The following is a 22,872-nucleotide window of genomic DNA, read 5'->3' as shown; positions in this document are numbered from 1 at the left end:
ATACATTCAAATGTCGTTACAACGATAATCGTTACATATATGTCTCGTTTCGAAATCCTTAAGTTAGTAGTCTTGTTTTTACATATGTAGTTCATTGTTAATATACTTAATGATATGTTTACTTATCATTTATCATGTTTATATATAGTGTATCAATATCTTAAAATGATTCATATGTAATTAGTAAGACGTTGTTATAACGATAATCGTTATATATATCGTTTTCAAGTTTCTTAATTCAATAGTCTCATTTTTATGTATATAACTCATTGTTAAAATACTTAATGAGATACATACTTATCATAATATCATGTTAACAATATATATATCCATATATATATGTCATCAAATAGTTTTTACAAGTTTTAACGTTCGTGAATCGCCGGTCAACTTGGGTGGTCAATTATCTATATGAAACCTATTTTAATTAATCAAGTCTTAACAAGTTTGATTGCTTAACATGTTGGAAACACTTAATCATGTAAAAATAAATTTCTTTTAATATATATAAACATGGAAAATTTCGAGTCACTACAGTACCTACCTGTTAAATAAATTTCGTCCTAAAATATTAAGCAGTTGGAGGTGTTGACGTATCTTCTGGAAATAAGTGCGAGTATTTCTTCTTCATCTGATCTTCTCGTTCCCAGGTAAACTCAGGTCCTCTACGAGCATTCCATCGAACCTTAACAATTGGTATCTTGTTTTGCTTAAGTCTTTTAACCTCACGATCCATTATTTTGACGGGTTCTTCGATGAATTGAAGTTTTTCGTTGATCTGGATTTCGTCTAACGAAATAGTGAGATCTTCTTTAGCAAAACATTTCTTCAAATTCGAGACTTGGAAAGTGTTATGTACAGCTGCGAGTTGTTGAGGTAACTCAATTCAGTAAGCTACTGGTCCGACACGATCAATAATCTTGAATGGTCCAATATACCTTGGATTTAATTTCCCTCGTTTACCAAATCGAACAACGCCTTTCCAAGGTGCAACTTTAAGCATGACCATCTCTCCAATTTCAAATTCTATATCTTTTCCTTTAATGTCAGTGTAGCTCTTTTGTCGACTTTGGACGGTTTTCAACCGTTGTTGAATTTGGATGATCTTCTCGGTAGTTTCTTGTATTATCTCCGGGCTCGTAATCTGTCTATCCCCCACTTCACTCTAACAAATCGGAGACCTGTACTTTCTACCATAAAGTGCTTCAAACGGTGCCATCTCAATGCTTGAATGGTAGCTGTTGTTGTAGGAAAACTCTGCTAACGGAAGGTGTCGATCCCAACTGTTTCCGAAATCAATAACACATGCTCGTAGCATGTTTTCAAGCGTTTGTATCGTCCTTTCGCTTTGCCCATCAGTTTGTGGATGATAAGCATTACTCATGTCTAGACGAGTTCCCAATGCTTGCTGTAATGTCTGCCAGAATCTTGAAATAAGTCTGCCATCCCTATCAGAGATAATAGAGATTGGTATTCCATGTCTGGAGACGACTTCCTTCAAATACAGTCGTGCTAACTTCTCCATCTTGTCATCTTCTCTTATTGGCAGGAAGTGTGCTGATTTGGTGAGACATTAACTATTACCCAAATAGTATCAAAACCACTTGCAGTCCTTGGCAATTTAGTGATGAAATCCATGGTAATGTTTTCCCACTTCCATTCTGGGATTTCTGGTTGTTGAAGTAGACCTGATGGTTTCTGATGCTCCGCTTTGACCTTAGAATACGTCAAACATTCCCCTACGTATTTAGCAACATCGGCTTTCATACCCGACCACCAAAAATGTTTCTTTAGATCCTTGTACATCTTCCCCGTTCCAGGATGTATTGAGTATCTGGTTTTATGAGCTTCTCTAAGTACCATTTCTCTCATATCTCCAAATTTTGGTACCCAAATTCTTTCAGCCCTATACCGGGTTCCGTCTTCCTGAATATTAAGATACTTCTCTGATCCTTTGGGTATTTCATTCTTTAAATTTCCCTCTTTTAAAACTCCTTGTTGCGCCTCCTTTATTTGAGTAGTAAGGTTATTGTGAATCATTATATTCATAGCTTTTACTCGAATGGGTTCTCTGTCCTTTCTACTCAAGGCTTCGGCTACCACATTTGCCTTCCCCGTGTGGTAACGAATCTCAAAGTCGTAATCATTCAACAATTCAATCCACCTGCGCTGCCTCATGTTCAGTTGTTTCTGATTAAATATGTGTTGAAGACTTTTGTGGTCGGTATATATAATACTTTTGACCCCATATAAGTAGTGCCTCCAAGTCTTTAATACAAAAATAACCGCGCCTAATTCCAAATCATGCGTCGTATAATTCTGCTCGTGAATCTTCAATTGTCTAGACGCATAAGCAATTACCTTCGTTCGTTGCATTAATACACAACCGAGACCCTGCTTTGAGGCATCACAATATATCACAAAATCATCATTCCCTTCAGGTAATGACAATATAGGTGTTGTAGTTAACTTTTTCTTTAACAATTGAAACGCTTTCTCTTGTTCATCCTTCCATTCAAATTTCCTCCCTTTATGCGTCAATGCAGTCAAGGGTTTTGTTATTCTGGAAAAATCTTGGATGAACCTTCTGTAGTAACCAGCTAGTCCTAAAAATTGGCGTATATATTTCGGAGTTTTCGGGGTTTCCCATTTTTCAACGGTTTCAATCTTTGCTGGATCCACCTGAATACCTTCTTTGTTCACTATGTGTCCGAGGAATTGAACTTCTTCCAACCAAAATGCACACTTTGAAAACTTAGCGTACAGTTTTTCTTTCCTTAACAACTCTAGCACTTTTCACAAATGTTCTTCGTGCTCTTGATCATTCTTCGAGTAAATAAGTATGTCATCGATGAAAATAATGACAAACTTATCAAGATATGGCCCACACACTCGGTTCATAAGGTCCATGAACACAGCTGGTGCGTTAGTCAGTCCAAATGGCATAACCATAAACTCGTAATGACCGTAACGCGTCCTAAAAGCACTCTTTGGAATATCATCCTCCTTCACCAGCATTTGATGATATCCAGAACGTAAATCAATCTTCGAATAAACCGACGAGACTTGTAGTTGATCAAATAAATCATCGATTCTTGGTAGTGGGTAGTGGTTCTTGATGGTAAGTTTGTTCAACTCTCGGTAGTCGATACACAACATAAATGTACCATCCTTCTTCTTGACAAACAAAACAGGAGCTCCCCACGGTGATGTGCTTGGTCAAATGAAACCACGCTCTAAAAGTTCCGGTAACTGACATTGTAATTCTTTCATTTCACTGGGTGCGAGTCTGTATGGAGCACGAGCTATTGGTACAGCTCCTGGTACAAGGTTTATTTGAAATTCAACGGATCGATGTGGGGGTAATCCCGGTAATTCTTTCGGAAATACATCGGGAAATTCTTTTGCGACGGGAACATCACTGATGTTCTTTTCTTCAGGTTTAACTTCCTCGATGTGTGCTAGAATGACGTAAAAACCTTTTCTTATTAGTTTTTGTGCCTTCATACTACTAATAATATTTAATTTCGCGTTATTCTTTTCTCCGTGCACCATTAAAGGTTTTCCTTTTTCACGCACAATGCGAATTGCATTTTTGTAACAAACGACTTCTGCTCTCACCTTTTTCAACCAGTCCATGCCAATTATTACATCAAAACTCCCTAACTCGACTGGTATTAAATCAATTTTAAATGTTTCGTCAACCAGTTTAATTTCTCTATCCCGACATACTTTATCTGCTGTAATTAGTTTACCGTTTGCTAATTCGAGTAAAAATTTATTATCCAAAGACATTAATGGACAATTTAATTTGGCACAAAAATTTCTACTCATATAGCTTCTATCCGCACCTGAATCAAATAAAACATAAGCAGATTTATCGTCAATAAGAAACGTACCCGTAACAAGCTCCGGGTCTTCCTGCGCTTCTGCCGAATTAATGTTGAAGACTCGTCCACGGCCTTGCCCAGTATTATTCCCTTGATTAGGGCATGCTTTGCTAAAATGACCCGGCTTTCTGCATCCATAACAAATAATGGAATTATTTGTTCTGTTATTTTTATATGCCTTTGGTCCATAGACATCACACTTCGTTACACTATGTCTGGTTGTATTACACTTGGTACACACTACTACACAGAACTTATCTGGATGATACCCTCCACACCTTAGACATTTATTGTTCTGATTGTTGTTACCATTGTTGTTATTGATTTGGTTGTTGTTGCGATTGTTATTGTTGTTAGGACGGTTATTGTGGTTGTTGTTGTTGTTGTTAGGATAGTTGTTGTTGCGTTTGTTTTTGCGAAAAATGGGGCGATTGTAGTTGTGATTGCTGTGTTGGTTGTTGAAGCGATAGTTACTGTTGTTTTGTTGGTTACTCTTGTCACTGTTTTCTTCCCACTTCCTCTTGACTTGTTTCGTGTTGGCTTCTTCGGCCGTCTGCTCTTTAATTCTTCCCTCAATCTGATTTATGAGTTTATGAGCCATTCGACTTGCTTTTTGTATGGAGGCGGGCTCGTGTGAACTCATATCTTCTTGAATCCTTTCTGGTAACCCTTTTACAAATGCGTCGATTTTCTCTTCTTCATCTTCGAACGCTCCCGGACACAATAGGCACAACTCTGTAAATCGTCGTTCGTACGTGGTAATATCAAATCCTTGTGTTTGTAACCCTCTAAGCTCTACCTTGAGCTTATTAACCTCGTTTCTGGGACGGTACTGCTCTTTCATCAAATGCTTGAATGCTGACCACAGTAGTGCGTAAGCAACATCTTGTCCCACCTGCTCGAGGTAGGTGTTCCACCATGTTAACGTAGTACCTGCGAAGGTATGCGTAGCGTACTTTACTTTGTCTTCTTCAGTACATTTACTTATGGCAAACACCGATTCAACCTTTTCAGTCCACCGTTTTAATCCGATTGGACCCTCGGTTCCATCGAATTTCAAAGGTTTGCAGGCAGTGAATTCTTTGTAGGAGCATCCTACACGATTTCTCGTGGAATTAGTTCCACTGCTAGAACCAGAGTTATTGTTATTATTTTGCATTGCAACTTGCACTACGGCTATGTTCGCAGTAAGGAATACACGGAAGTCTTCCTCGCTCATGTTCAAGTTCTGACGAGTAGTCGGTGCCATTTCCTTCAAAAATAGCCAAAAGAATTAAGTTAATCATATAGAATATTAAGAGTAGTCAATAGTATTTCGTAGCATAGTATGAACTCATTTATAAAAGATTTTTCTTCATATTAGCATTTTATAGTTTTAATTCGGGTAGTACCTACCCGTTAAGTTCATACTTAGTAGCTAATATACAATTCAACTGCTACAATTCCATATGAAAAAACTGATTATAATAAAATTTCGCGTTCAAATTTTATACAATATTTTACAAACTTACAATACCGCTATTATACATATAGGATGAAATATAGCACATAATAACTGTAACACCATACATTTTTTTTTAAATAACACAGCGGAAGTCTTATTTTCAAAATAAGCCCTTACGTACAAACATAAACATAATTATTACAACTTCATTCATAAATACATTGTTATCAAAAACCGGTATTACGTTAATATTCGATTTCATATAGCCAACATCAGAGTTCTAGATTTGTCGAACACAACCCAACATGGCCATCTTCTACCATGACCACAAAAGCAAAAACCTACAACCTGCAAGGGGGAAGGTGGAGGGGTTAGTACGAAGCTAAGTGAATGGACTAATCTAATAGCTAAACATACATGTACAATCACTAGAACACGCATCATCAAATTAGGTAGACAGTTAATCACATAACCAATAGAACATGCAGAAGCAGAGCAATCTACCATTAGCATATAACATAAAAAGCATTATCATACAATAGTCAACAATCAACTAAATCTAAAGACCACCAAAGCAATAAAACATCTACAACAATGGTCGATCCAAAGCAACCGTCTGGGTAATCCGAAGCAACCCCTTGAGAGACTCGGCGGCCTGGCCGGGCCAACGACCCCAGTTGATCAGTCTAGGGTCTACCAAAAACTCATAACTCTGTATCACTAGTATAAGTCTTCCTCACGCGATGGATGCATGATTCCAACTTATATTAATCATACAACATCAATGAGCCCGACCTGATCAGAAGCAAGGTTGATCTCTCCCGACCTGATCAAAAGCAAGGTCGGTTCAACAAAACGCGCGAGGCCACAATCCACAACTCTTGACAACATAATTCAAATCATAGTAACTAGGTCAACGGCCTAGGTCATGTCACTATATGCCTTAACGGCTAGATTAACTCACTCACCGAAAACCAGCACAAGAAGTACTCAGAGGTCTTATATTTCTGAGTCTTCACTTCTCCTGATCACCTGGAAACATCAGAAACAAAGTCAGTATAGTGTTCTAATCAATAATATAATTGATAAATACTATAAACTAGGTCATATTATCATATATTCATCATATTATAAGTCTACAACATAAACTCAGTCAATAACGACACCAAACGAGTACAGAACAAGACATACACAATAAAATCCCTTTTTCTGACCAAAATAAAGTTTGATTTAGTTTCTTAAAACCTTATCATTGGATATTAAATTTCAAAACGAGTCCAATGATAGTTTATTCATTGAAAACGGAGTTACGGTTAGAAAGTTACAGCCTTTTCAAGTTTACCAAAAACTGACTAGTGCTCACTCGCGCGGACGAGGCTTCACTCGTGCGAGTGAGTCCTCAACCACGTGGTTGAGCCTCAAACACATGATTACACATACGGGTGACCTATCAGAAGTGTGGGAGCTGTTAGAACATTTCAGCTCCCTGATTTTTGCCATTTTGGCCCAAAAACTCGATTTTTTGCAAGATCTAACACCAAAACCACCCCCAAAACATCATATAAACTATATAAAACATATTTCTAACATCAATTGAACATATAAAACACATTTAGATCAAGAATCAAGCATGAACTCAACCAAAACCCATTAGAACACAAAAACCCAATTTCAACAAGAATCATAGCATGAAATCGAATACAAACCTAGAGATATACTATAGATGATGCAAGAAATCTGATTCTAAGCTTTAATTACTCTAAATTTCACACAAAGTTCAAGATAGGGTTTATGAGCTCAAGTGTGTGTGTTTATGTGTGTTAATTCCCAAAGAAGAAATGGGAAGCTTCCAGGCTTCCCTAGACATATATGGGTTTTAAAACCCACTCCCCATATCACACGGGTATTTAACTGTAAACTAAAACCTTTCGCACCATGTTAGGCGGTCTTAACGAAGTCCAAATAAAATAAACAAACTTGTTATGTGACCCTTGTCACGAACTGGTCTTAACCAAATAGTCAAATGACTATAAATATTCAACTAATAAAATAACAATATAAACGCACACAAGGGCAAAATTGCCATTTCATCTAGGCCCAATTATCGGGTGTTACAAATCTACCCTCCTTAAAGAGATTTCGTCCTCGGAATCTGGTCAAAGTCAAAAGTCACGGTAACAAAATCTCATTAACTATTCATCAAGCAACACATATTAACAACAATTTAAGCAGTCAACTATCCTACTTCTCTTCTTAACTTACTGAAACTTTCGCATGATCTACCAGAATGTGCTTACGTTGGCCAGACGTAATACATTATCATAGATCACGTCTCCATTTCAGTTAAGAAAATCTGAGAAACCTAAATCCAAGTCATCTCTATCACTACAGCTAACACTACCTCAAAGCACCTATCACTAAATAGATTACATCATCTACATAACATACTAAACACGCATTCCAAAAATCAAAAGCAACAACAAAGTTAGTCTGAACATACCAGTGTTTAAGTCTTCTGACACAACATCAGTATCTGCTACCATCTGATAAGCTCTAGCTATATAGCCGTGGGAGGACCTTTTCTCTTATGTCCTACTGATGCGGTAGATCCACCAACAGACGCCGACTGCACCCCGGACCCTGCCCCAAAACCCCCTCTACCCGCTGCCGGACACTGTGCTGACCTATGACCTTCCTTATGATAATTCCAACATACATTGCTTCCGAAAGAACATTGTTGAACATCATATCCCACTATACCACACCTTAGACACCTTTTCGTACCTGGAGAACACTGTCCACTGTGGTAAGATCTGCACAAGTTACACCACTCTTTCTGTACGGAACCTGACCCACTCGTACTCGAAACTTCCCTCGTACTGGACCCGGTTGACTTTCTTGATTTCAGACTGGACTGATAACTGGATTGACCTTCTGACCTCTTCCCATAAGAACCACTCCCCACTCCCGTATTTCTTGCGGCTTTAACATCACCCTCTATCGCTTTAGCCATCTCAAAAGCTTGCGATAAAGAAGAAGCAAATCTAACCATTGACCGATACTCCGGCTTAATAACTCTAATAAAATGTTGAATTTTATCTTTCTCATGCGGTACCCACTGTTGACAAAACCTTAACTTAGAGGTAAAGTCCAAAATAACATCATCAATCGTCATATCATCAGTCATTCTCATCCCCAAAAACTCAGTTTTCAATTTCTCCAGATCATATTCTGAACAATTCTGCTCACGAACCTTGGTATGAAACTGCTCCCATGACACTTGACTTAGTTGTTCCTTTGATAAATGACCTGTGATAGAGTCCCACCACTCCATAGCTCGCCCCATGAACAATCGACTGGCATATAACACTCTCAACTCTGGCTCGCACTGACAAGCATCTAATGCTCTTTCCACTTCCCTAAGCCAATTTAGAGTCTCATCGGGTCAGTTTTACCAGTATACTCTGAAGGTTGACAATTAAGAAAGTCCTTATACGAGCACTTCTTCTTTTCAAACATCGGTGGTTGGAAGAATAGTGTCTGAAACGGGTACATCACTTGATTTGGAAGTAGTGGATTAAACTGAGATGGTATCTGGTACTGAGGTGGCACATACTGTTGTTGAGAAGTGTTTCCAAACTGTGGGTAAACACTTGGAGGAAAGCTTTGATTTATTGCTGTGGTGTTAGAATGCGATATCACTTGTTGTTTAAGCTCTTTGATCCTATCTTGAGCATCTTTCAACTGACTCTCAAGCTCTAACACTTCTCCTGATACTTCTTCTTCTGATACATGACCGTCTTCATCAGGAGCTCTAAAGGTTCCGGAGGCACTGGGGGCAACGTCTTGATTACCTGACACATCTGCACTACCACAACATCTCACAGAAACGCTTAGTAGATAACCGGTTAGGGCCTATCAACTAACACATAAAAGTTCCTACATTCACTTAACCCATCCCCCTTATGTTATGTTCGACAAGATCCTCTCAAGGTTTGGGAACATGACATTCAAGTACAATGTCGATGCGGCCAAACCTATGCTCTGATACCAAGTTGTAACACCGTACATTTTTTTTAAATAACACAGCGGAAGTCTTATTTTCAAAATAAGCCCTTACGTACAAACATAAACATAATTATTACAACTTCATTCATAAATACATTGTTATCAAAAACTGGTATTACGTTAATATTTGATTTCATATAGCCAACATCAGAGTTCTAGATTTGTCGAACACAACCCAACACGGCCATCTTCTCCCATGACCACAAAAGCAAAAACCTACAACCTGCAAGGGGGAAGGTGGAGGGGTTAGCACGAAGCTAAGTGAATGGACTAATCTAACTGCTAAACATACAGGTACAATCACTCGAACACGCATCATCAAATTAGGCAGACAGTTAATCACATAACCACTAGAACATGCAGAAGCAGAGTAATCTACCATTAGCATATAACATAAAAAACATTATCATACAATAGTCAACAATCAACTAAATCCAAAGACCACCAAAGCAATAAAACATCTACTAAAATGGTCAATCCAAAGTAACCGTCTGGGTAATCCGAAGCAACCCCTTGAGAGACTCGGCGGCCTGGCCGGGCGAACGACCCCAGTTGATCAGTCTAGAGTCTACCGAAAACTCATAACTCTGTATCACTAGTATAAGTCTTCCATACACGATGGACGCGTGATTCTGACTTATATTAATTATACAACATCAATGAGCCCAACCTGATCAGAAGCAAGGTTGATCTCTCCCGACCTGATCAGAAGCAAGGTCGGTCCAACAAAACGCGCGAGGCCACAATCCACAACTCTTAACAACATAATTCAAATCATAGTAACTAGGTCAACAGCCTAGGTCATGTCACAATATGCCTTAACGGCTAGATTAACCCACTCACCGAAAACCAGCACAAGAAGTACTCAGAGGTCTTATATTTCTGAGTCTTCACTTCTCCCGATCACCTGGAAACATCAGAAACAAAGTCAGTATAGTGTTCTAATCAATAATATAATTGATAAATACTATAAACTAGGTCATATTATCATATATTCATCATATTATAAGTCTACAACATAAACTCAGTCAATAACGACACCAAACGAGTACAGGACAAGACATACACAATAAAATCCCTTTTTCTGACCAAAATAAAATTTGATTTAGTTTATTAAAACCTTATCATTGGATAGTAAATTTCAAGACAAGTCCAACGATAGTTTATTCATCGAAAACGGAGTTACGGTTAGAAAGTTACAGCCTTTTCAAGTTTACCAAAAACTGACCAGTGCTCACTCGCGCGGACGAGGCCTCACTCGTGCGAGTGAGTCCTCAACCGCGTGGTTGAGCCTCAAATGCATGTTCGCACGTACGGGTGACCTATTAGAAGTGTGGGATCTGTTAGAACATTTCAGCTCGCTGATTTTTGCCATTTTGGCCCAAAAACTCGATTTTTGCAAGATCTAACACCAAAACCACCCCCAAAACATCATATAAACTATATAAAACATATTTCTAACATCAGTTGAACATATCAAACACATTTAGATCAAGAATCAAGCATGAACTCAACCAAAACCCATTAGAACACAAAAACCCAATTTCAACAAGAATCATAGCATGAAATCGAATACAAACCTGGAGATATACTATAGATGATGCAAGAAATCTGATTCTAAGCTTTAATTAATCTAATTTCACACAAAGATCAAGCTAGGGTTTATGAGCTCAAGTGTGTGTGTTAATTCCTAAAGAAGAAATGGGAAGCTTCCAGGCTTCCCTAGACATATATGGGTTTTAAAACCCACTCCCCATATCACACGAGTATTTAACTGTAAATTAAAAACTTTCGCACCACGTTAGGCGGTCTTAACGAAGTCCAAATAAAATAAACAAACTTGTTCTATGACCCTTGTCACGAACTGGTCTTAACCAAATAGTCAAATGACTATAAATATTCAAATAATAAAATAACAATATAAACGCACACAAGGGCAAAATTGCCATTTCATCTAGGCCCAATTATCGGGTGTTACAATAACTTTGCTACTCAGCAGCTATAAAGGCAATTCTAGTTAATACGCAAGTTGTTCAGCAAAAGAAATAAAGACACATAATTCATAAGTCCAGAAACAAGTCATGCATTCTGGTTTTACTAAGACGACTTCCCATCCTCGGTCTTGTGGAATGTAACCATTATGACCATTGGCTAGGCAGCATATTGTAATGTCATCAAAAGGACGAGGGTTTCGTAATGTCCAACAGCCCCGTAATAATTTAAAAACCTTGTTTCTCACCCCAACTACTGAATCCGTCACTTGTGGGAAGATTTTATTTAAAAGTTGTAATCCGATGTTCTTTTTCTCACTTTGGTAAGAAGCGAACATCACTAACCCGTAAGTATAACATGCTTCTTTATGTTGCATGTTAGAAGCTCTTTCTAACTCACGAAATCTTATGTTGGGATATGTTGAGTCAAAATAGGTTCTTAACCCGTAGCGTAAAATTGCATTTGGGTTCTCCGCATTTAACGCTTTAAAGGAAACATGGCGTAACTTATGGTCTCCCCAATGTGATATACCCCACCTATCAAAGGAAAGCCTTTTATAAACTAAGGCATTTCTGGAAAGTCTTTCAAATGTTTGACAAGTTAATTTCACCATAACTAAATGTGCTGATGAATTCTGACCGACTCTAGACAAGATTTCCTCAATCATATCCTCTGGTAGGTCATCTAAAATATTCAGTTGTCTACCCTTAACGTCCATTTTATTTTTATACTGTAAAACAGACAAGGATTAGATTCGTAAAAGATAATTAACAAACAATACAAGCAATTTTTACATAGAACATAAAAGTACAAGCACACTACAATACATATAATACACAACTTGATTACAACCCTCTAATCTGAATCACCGGTTTCTTCTTCTTCGGACTTGGTTCGTTTTCCTAATTTTCTAGGGATATATGGTGTTCCTTTAATATGAGCCGTCATTTTCCACAATGGTTTTGAAAAACCTGGTGGTTTAGAGGTTCCCGGGTTATTGTTACAATTTAGGAAATACGGATGTTGCCAATACATATAAAGTTCATCGGGGTTGGAATCAGGTTTCTCTATTTTTATACTTTTTCCCTTATTATTTTCTTTTGCTTTATTAAATTGGTTCGAGGTAATTTCTATAACATCATCGGAATCCTCATCGGGATCCGATTCATCGGAAAATTGGTAATCTTCCCAATATTTTGCTTCCTCGGTGGAAACACCATTGACCATTTTTAATTTTGGACCATTGGTTGAGGATCTTCTTTTATTTAATCGTTTTACAGTAGGTATTAATATTTCATTCTCCGAAACCTCTTCTTCTTCCGGTTCTTCCTCTTCCGGTTCTTCCTCTTCTGGTTCTTCCTCGGGAATTTGTGAATCTTCCCAAAATATATTCGACTCTTCATTGTTATTAGGTGAGTCGATGGGATTTGTACTAGAGGTAGACATCTATCACACAATATCAAACACGTTAAGAGATTAATATATCACATAATATTTACATGTTAATAATATATAGTTTCCAACAAAAAGTGTTAAGCTATCGTTTTTAAAGAAAACACGGTCGAAGTCCAGACTCACTAATGCATCCTAACAAACTTGGTAAGACACACTAATGCAATTTTCTGGTTCTCTAAGACCAACGCTCTGATACCAACTGAAATGTCCCGTTCATATCGATTTTAAACGTTCCATATTAATTGATTTCATTGCGAGGTTTTGAACTCTATATGAGACGTTTTTCAAAGACTGCATTCGATTTTTAAAACAAACCATAACCTTTAAAATATTACGACGATTATCAAATAATGATAATCTAAAACATAGCGTTTTCACACGACCATTACATAATGGTTTACAATAATATTACACAACAATATATATGTCTTCGAATGCAGTTTTTAAACAATATTATACAAGCATACTGACTCCAACTTTTGTCCATAAATTAGCACGCAACAGCGGAAGCTCTTAATAATCACCTAAGAATAAACATGCTTTAAACGTCAACAAAAATGTTGGTGAGTTATAGGTTTAACCTATATATCAAATTGTAATAATAGACCACAAGATTTCATCTTTCAATAACATGCAATCTGCATGAAAATCATTCATATGGCTGAACACCTGGTAACCGACATTAACAAATGCATCTAGAATATCCCCATATATAAATATCGAAGTACTAAAGCAGTTCAAATTCTCTGACTTGGGCGTGACAAAGCCCATAGATCTATCTTTAAGATTCACGTCAATTGGTGGCAATTATAATAAACACCAATTCTTAGGCTACCAAGTTCAACAAGGGCGATATCCGGTATAACGATTCAACATAGAATGTAGTTTCAATACTTGTGTCTATTTTGTAAATCATTTTCAAAACTGCATGTATTCTCATCCCAAAAATATTAGAGAGTAAAAATGGGATTATAACTCACTTTCACAGATTTTCACTTCGTCGAAAAATAAGACTTGGCCACGGGTCGATTCACGAACCTATAACAAATATGTACATATATATCAAAGTATGTTCAAAGTATAATTACAACATTTTTAATACGTTTTAATGTTTTAAGTTTATTAAGTCAGCTGTCCTCGTTAGTAACCTACAACTAATTGTCCACAGTTAGATGTACAGAAATAAATCGATATATATTATCTTGAATCAATCCACGACCAAGTGTATACACGTCTTAGGCTAGATCATAACTCAAAGTATATATATTTTTAGAATCAACCTCAACCCTGTATAGCTAACTCAAATATTACTGCATATAGAGTGTCTATGGTTGTTCCAAATAATATATAAACATGGGTCGATATGATATGTCAAAACATTTGCATACGTATCTATGGTATCCCAAGATTACATAATATATTAGAATACTTGTATAATACAATATGATTTAGCTAGAATATGATTAATATAGATTTGTTACCAATTTTTACGTAGCTACAACAAGCAAAATTATCCAATCTTGTTTTACCCATAACTTCTTCGTTTTAAATCCGTTTTAAGTGATTCAAGTTGCTATGGTTTCATATTGAACTTAAGTTTATGAATATAAACAGAAAAAGTATAAGTTTATAGTCAGAAATACAGGTTACAAGTCGTTTTTGTAAAGATAGTCATTTCAGTCGAAAGAACGACGTCTAGATGACCATTTTGGAAAACATACTTCCACTTTGAGTTTAACCATGATTTTTGGATATAGTTTCATGTTCATAAGAAAAATCATTTTCCCAGAAGAACAACTTTTAAATCAAAGTTTATCATAGTTTTAACGACCCGTCAAAGTACACTTGACGACCATCGTTATCTTGGTCCCACAGCTTGATCATAACTCTATATGAATTTAATAAATAACCTTGCATTCTTTATTTAAAAAATGATTTCCTATAAAAGAAAAACCTATCAAAATATGTAAGTTTAGAAAAACTATACATTATTACTTAACCAAAAGTAGACCAAAACAAAGTCAACAGCATCCACTATTAAATGTATCAAAATAGAATGCAAGTTATTGTTTAACAAAAGCTACCATCATAAATATGCAGACTCTCTAAGAATAGCGGAAGCAATCAATCATGAACCTGAGAATAAAACATGCAAGTAACTGTCAACAAAAATGTTGAGTGAATTATAGGTTTAATATTGCAAACAATATTTAATTTAAACCGTAAAAATTTATGTTTGAAAACATAAAAACTCCTTTTTGGACCACAAAATTATATGCTAGAAAACATATAAAAACATTATTTCATTTACCGTGAGCCACCTGGTAACCACTTAACCATTTATTTACCCTTCCCAAACACAATAAATAATATACACCGAACAAGTGTATCTACAACAAATTACGAAGTACTAAACATTCCGATTATAAATTGCTAGCGCGACTAGCTCGAAATGGGGTGGTCAAACCCGATAGATCTATCCGTAGGATTCGCGTTCACTAGTAGAAACTAATGATTACAGTTACCAGACTAGGGAATATTTTTGTTCAACTCACAATGAATAATTTAAACCAAATTCCACTTGTGTCCAAAATATAAAATAAATTGCATTTATTCTCATCCCAAAAGATTTAAAATAGAAAATGGGACTATAACTCACCTTAATAGCAAACGAAGTAACCACACAAATATGCGAACATCAAATGAAGTAAAGTGATCAGGAATGATCACAACGCAGACCTATAAATAAAGAAGGTCGATATAAATAACTAACTTAGGTCAAGTCTTAGTATGATAGCTATTGTACATGTTGCAAGTAGTCATAGAACAATACTCAACATGCATCGGTTTGATCGGAACAGCGTACGGACACACACTTTCTATTTTTAGAAAGTTTCTATTTTTAGCAGGTTTCCATTTTTGGAAAGTTTCTATTTTTGGAAAGTTTATATTTTTGGAAAGTTTCTATTTTTGGAAAGTTTCCAAATTTAGAAAGTTTCTATTTTTAGAAAGTTTTAAGTTAGGAAAGTTTCCTTATTTAGAAAGTCAACAAAAGTCAACTGAAAGTCAAAGTCAACCGAAAGTAAACTCAAAAGTCAACCTTGGTCAAACATAGTCAACGTTAATTTTAAAAGTGTAAGTTGTAATAATAATGTAAGTTATAATGTTTATTAAAGTTAAATATGTCTAATTATGTCATAACATAAGTTTAATTAAATTAAAATGAATTATTAAAGTTAATATAAGTTTAAATGATATAATTAATATAACATAAGTATTTAATTAATTAATTAAATATTAGTCATAATATAAGTATTATTAATTAATAATAAATTTTAAATCATATCATAAGTATTATTAATTAATAATGAATTATTAATCATATTATAAGTTTCTAATTATAATTATTAAATCATAAGTATTTAATAATTAAATTATAATTAAATAATAACTAAGCCTTATAATAATTAAATAATTAATTAATCTTTATTATAAGTCTTATAATAATAATCTTATAATATAAGTTTAATACTTATCATAAGTATTTTCCATTAATAATAAAAGTATTATTAATCATAAGTTTAATTAAAATGTTAATTAAATCATAAGTAATAATTAAATGATATAATAAATATATATCATAAGTCTTAAATTATAATAATTACTTTTTATATCATAAGTAATTAAATGATAATGAAATTCATTATTTATATCATAAGTTTAATAATTAATCACAAGTTTTAAATCAAAAGTTCATCGGGTCGTATCTTGAGCCCCGTGTGTCGGTTTTCGGCGAGCCTTACATATATCTCCGCCTAATCAAACCACCCGACACTTCGGTACACTCAAGAACACACAAAGAACAGCCCACAAGTTGTGGTGGTCAGCCAAGACATCACTTGAAACTTTAATTCAATCAAAATCGTGTTTTAGACGCAACGGGTGATTCGTGGCTCGGATTTAGATGACCCGAATATGAAAGTTTGTCCCATCATTGATCCTAACACACTAACACACCCTAAAGTCACCAAATATGGTCAAAAAGTTGGACCAAACTTGGTTCATACCAATATCACATTCCAATCTTAACAAAATACCACTTTGATCATATCTAGGGCTCCGGGAATCGAAACGGCATGAATCCGGAGTCTAAAATTAATGTCTTGATGAGAGGAACTCATCTAGATACTTTATTTTAACTTTTATAACAGTCACAATATCAGAAATACACGAAATAGCTGCTGTCCCAATTTTATCAAACCGAAAACGTGTGTTTATGAGTAATTCTATGCATACAAACACCATTACAACAACAAGTAATCATCATACTATTAAAATATAATCAAAATACAGAAAAATAAAGAAAAACTAAAAATCTAGGGCTAGGGTTTATACCCTAATCAAGAATCAAATGATGTAGTCGCGTAGAGAACGAAGAGATGAATCCGATTATAATAAAAGCCCCTTGATCCAAGCTTGTTTTGATTGAAGATGATGATGAACTTGGTGGAGGTTGGAGATGGCTCAATGGAGAAAAAGAGAGGAAGAGAGAAAAATAAAAGTGTAAATGAGAAAGGCTAGGTCAAAAAAAGAAACAAGTAGTAAAACATGAAAGTAATTTGTGAAATGAGCTAAACCACCCCCTATGTGGGATTTTCGGCCAAAAGAGGGGTAGGGTGGGACCCTTAGTGGGCCAATTTGATAAATGGAAGAATTCTTGTGGCCCTAGTGCCTAAACGAAGCCCGAAGCGTGAAAACACCGCTACGCGATTAAATATTCAGAGAGATAACGCGTACGCGACAAATAAAATATATAAATACTATATATATTCATATGACATCAAAATATCATATTTAAAATAATTTGGACTTAAAAATCCTAAAAGCTTGACCGTTGGTTTGAAAACCAAAAAGATTCGCCGGATAGAAATCCACGACACGTAGAAACGTACAACTTAAAATATGAATACAAATATTCATATAACACATAATAATTAATATATTATTACAAAAATAATAATATATATCATAGAAATGACGTGGCACAAATAACAGTTAATGGTCGTTAAATAATTAACGGTAAAATATAACGGAAAGAGTAGGGTCGTTACAGTACCTTCCCGTTACGGAAATTTCGTCCCGAAATTTAAGCAGGTGCAGGGGTTGACTCAGCATCTGGGAACAAATGTGGGTACTTCTGCTTCATCTACTCTTCACACTCCCAAGTGAACTCGGGACCGCGTCAAGCGTTCCATCTAACTCGAACAATAGGAATTCTACTCTGCTTAAGAGTCTTAACCTCTCGATCCATAATTTGAACAGGTTCCTCAATAAAATGTAGTTGCTTAACAACACGAAGTTCCTCCAGAGGAATAGTCTTATCGGCCTCGGCCAAACACTTCTTTAAATTTGATACATGAAAAACGTCATGAACATCACTAAGTTCTTGTGGCAATTTCAAACGATAAGCCACGGTCCAACTCTCTCAATAATCTCAAACGGTCCAACAAATCGAGGATTCAACTTTTCTCTCTTACCAAATTGTACCACACCCTTCCAGAGTGATACCTTTAACATGACAAGATCACCAACTTGAAATTCTAAATCTTTTCTTCTAACCTCGGCATAACTCTTTTGCCGACTTCTGGCGATTCTTAACCTTCCTTTGATCTATACGATCTTCTCGGTAGTCTCATGAATAATTTCTGGACCTGTGAGTTGAGCATCCCCAACCTCATTCCAACAGATAGGAGACCTACACTTTCTACCATACATAGCATCAAACGGTGTGGCTTTAATACTTGCATGATAACTGTTGTTATAAAAAAATTCAGCTAGCGGCAAATATCTGAAAGGACCCGTCCTAATCCACCTGGATGAAGTCATCAACATTTGGTCCCATTGCGATGATTGGCTCCAAGTAATGTCCTTATATTGAGCAAATGCACAGCAGAAGACTTAATTCGTACCTGAGAATAAACATGCTTTAAAGTGTCAACCAAAAGGTTGGTGAGTTCATAGGTTTATCATAACAATCATTTCAATATGTTAATAGACCACAAGATTTCATAATCATAAACATAATACACTCGCAAGTGTATGTAAAACATTCTAAGTGGTTGAGCACTTGGTAACCATACTTAACATTTAATCAATGTCGCATATTCCCTTTATTATGAAATCTCACTACACCGTACCAAGTGTAGTCACCAAAACGAAGTACTGTGCAACCGTTGAATACTGGTCGTCCAGTCCGGTTGGGGTTGTCAGGCCCGATAGATCTATCAACAGGATTCGCGTTTACAATACCCATGTAAATAGTAGTTACCAAGCTACAGGGAAATATGCCAGTGGTACAACTCAACGTAGAATGTATTTTTAAGTACTTGTGTCTATTTCGTAAACATTTATAAAAGCAGCGCATGTATTCTCAGCCCAAAAATATATATTGCAAAAGCAATTAAAAAGGGAGCAAATGAAACTCACTTTTGCCTTGAAGGTATTTAATTCGACTTGGTCTCCGATAAATATCACGAACCTAACCATATATATAATATATCAACATATTTTTTTTTATGTAATCGTTACATATATATATACTTTTAATATTTTCTTAGTCCGTAGTTAGCAGTCCGATGTTAGTGGTCCACAATTAGTTTCTTAAATAAAATAAATAAAGACCCCATCGTATTCGTATTGATCAGAATTAATCTCGACCCATGGTACCATGTTGTCAAATGACGTGTTGCGTACATAAAGTGCCGTGTTGTCAAATGACGTGTTGCGTACAATCATGAGGTCTTATGATTAATCTTCTCGTGTTGTTTACGGGTGGTCCTGAAATATATAAAATCAAATCATAAGTAATTATATATAAAATATCATATTAATTAGAAAAGATATGATTAATTTACTTTTTCTCCAAATATTTTCGTAGCTAAACTAGCTTCGGATACCCAATCTTGTTTTAGTCGTACTTTCTTCATTACAACTCCGTTTTTGTTGGTTCAACTTGCCACTTCCTTGGATCGAGTCAAATTTTAAGAATATGAACTGAAAATACCTTAGTTTGTATTCGAAATCATAGGTTATAGGTCAAACTTTGGTGAAACTTATGAGAGTGATCATTTTCCATCATAAAAACAACATTTAATGATCATTTTTCTAAAAATGCTTACACTTTGAGTTAAACCATGAAATTTTTATGTGTTAAAATATTCATAAGAAATATCATTTTTCCAGAACATGAACTTCCAATTCAAAGTTCAATATGGTTTTTAATTATCCAACCCAAAACAGCCCCTGGTTGCACTCTGACGACGTAGATTCAGTTTTTAAGATGTTCTTTGTAAAACCAAGTTATATCTTGTTAGGTTAGCATATCATTGTGATATATTACATGTCTTGAAGTGTTTTAAAAGTCAAGTTAGAAGGATCTATTTAGTTTGCGAACAAGTTTGAAATCATTCAAACTATGTTCTTGTTGTTAAAATTTTATACCACAAAATAAGATAGTTATATGAATATGAATTGAATAAGATTATGAACAAGGTTACTACCTCAAGTTACTTGAACAAAGTTACTGCAAAAGATAAGAAATAATCTTGGAATCAAAGAGTGGTGGAGTTAGATCAAAAGGTTGGAAGTAAACTTCTTCAAATGGGTGGTTATTTTGATATGTTCTTGAAAGAGTTTTCTTATGGTGTTTAAGACTTGTAATTGAAGCTAAATAATTTGGAAAATGCTTGGAGATAATCAAGTATGAAGTTAGGAGTATTTTGAGAGATAAATGAGGGTGTAGATATGAGAAAATGGAGTGAATAAATGGTGTTCATTTATAAAAACGTTTTTAGTTTATAAAGAAAGAAAAGGATTCCTAATTTTGTTTTCTTACTAATAATTCATACTACTTGACAAATCCTAGTTACCTCATATCTAGGGCAGTAATAATGTTGATTAGGATGTTGATTTGATGTGTATATACCAATAGTAAATACGTATAGAAGCTGGATATGATACGGGTACATATACCCTAGATATACGTATAGAAATCTTGAGGAAACGAAACGAGAATTCAAATATAGCTATCTTTTGTGAATATACTTATATTGTTTTATGTATTTAAGTCCTTAAAAAGTGATTAAATACATTATATATACGATACATGTATAAGCATTATAGATTATAAGTATATATATCAAAGAATGTTACGTATAGTTATCGTTTTGAAAACTTAAGTTAGTAGTTTCAAAATATACTTATAACTCATTGTCATTAGTACACAATGAGATGTTAAACCATCCTTAAATCATGTTAAATATATATAAATACATATATATACACAAATGTATAATTATCGTATGTTATATAGTTTGTGATATCATCGGTCATATTGGACGGTCAAACGTTGTGTAAAACTCCTTTCAAAAACACAAGTCTCAACAATTTAGATTGCTTATCATGTTGGTATGGTTTAATTTATGTAAATATTAATCTCATAAGTATAATTTGGTCGGAAAATTCTGGGTCATTACAGTACCTACCCGTTAAAGAAATTTCGTCCCCGAAATTTGATAGAGGTTGTTATGGATAACAATAAGAAGGTTTTCATGAAAAATATAAGGTGATAATGGAGTTTTATCATCATTGAGTAATGTAGATAAAACGATTCGATTATGCGAAGAATATAAATGAGACTATCTTAAAAGAGTGAGATGAGTAAAATATATTCGTCTTAACCGATGACGTAGTTATGATTGATTTCCGGGATTTAAGGGATTTAAAGAGAATCTTACGTAATAAGATTTGGTTCTTTGGTGATTAAGGAAATCAGGATCTTCTTTGATTATATGCAATAATCTGTTTCGATTGCTCTGTCGGATATTTCACTATAACTTCACCCCTTCGTTTCCTTATTTTCCACGACTCACACCTTCTATTCTTTCTCCCTTGATTCTTACTTTAAAGCATTCATCAATATGCTCCATCCAGTCCTGATTTTTGATATACTCCTAACTTTTATATCTGTCATTCTTCTTTTTCATCTACCACCAGAAGAATCTATTTACTTCTACTATACTCTTGTGTTTATAGTGTTTCTAATTCTCCCGTGTCTCTATATTGCTATCTGCATCGATATACACGGTTTGTAATTTCGGGGTTATTATCGGAGTTTATATTCTTCATTATTTTTTGGAGCTTCATGCTTTCGTTTTCTCTTCCCGACTTCGAGTCAAGCGAGTAATGGTCCGGAATTCGTAGATATGAAATTCAGAATGAACATAGCTAATGCTCTAAGAAGAAAATGGTAATAGAACGATTTTAATTTTTTAAATTACCAGAATACCATGGAGATGACCGAGTCATCCAGAAAAATATTCTCTTGATATGTTTAGAGATTAGATAGAATGTAAGAGTCGTGTAAATGGCACATGATGACGGTACTGTGAATCATCATGCTTCATTAGAAACTCAGCATGACTTACTGTAATATAATGACGTTGATCAAGTGTCATTATATTATACTAATCCATGCTTCAGTTCCCAACACTACTTCAAACATTCATATTTTAAACTCGAAGGTTTCAGAATTTAGAAACTAACACAGTTTCTTTTATGTTGCAGATATTACGGAGAGATAAATGATCTCAGATAAGAATAGTTGTGAAAATATCGCCAGAAATATGGAGGATATTTATAATAGAACATACGAGAATATCTTAGAATTTCTAATATCAATGGATGATGAAGAAGATTTGTCTGTGAAGGTTTAGAATGAGAAATAAGATGTTTGCTAACGATTTCAGCAGGCACAGAATCATTTGGATTCTTTGAAGGCAAAATTATTCTTTGTGATTTGTCCACGGCTTTCTTCATAGTTTCACATAATCCGCTTTTCGGTACTAAATTTTCTATCTAGCGTTCCTAACACTCCTTTCTTTATCATCAAACTTTTGGCCATTAAGATCATCTACAACATGCTGCTTCGTCAGCATTTTCAAAGTTAACTGATCTGGGTCATCG

Source organism: Rutidosis leptorrhynchoides, chromosome 9, assembly GCF_046630445.1.
Source record: "Rutidosis leptorrhynchoides isolate AG116_Rl617_1_P2 chromosome 9, CSIRO_AGI_Rlap_v1, whole genome shotgun sequence".
Classification (NCBI taxonomy): domain Eukaryota; kingdom Viridiplantae; phylum Streptophyta; class Magnoliopsida; order Asterales; family Asteraceae; genus Rutidosis; species Rutidosis leptorrhynchoides.
The sequence above is the reverse complement of the archived record's forward strand: the minus strand, read 5'-3'. Positions refer to the sequence as shown.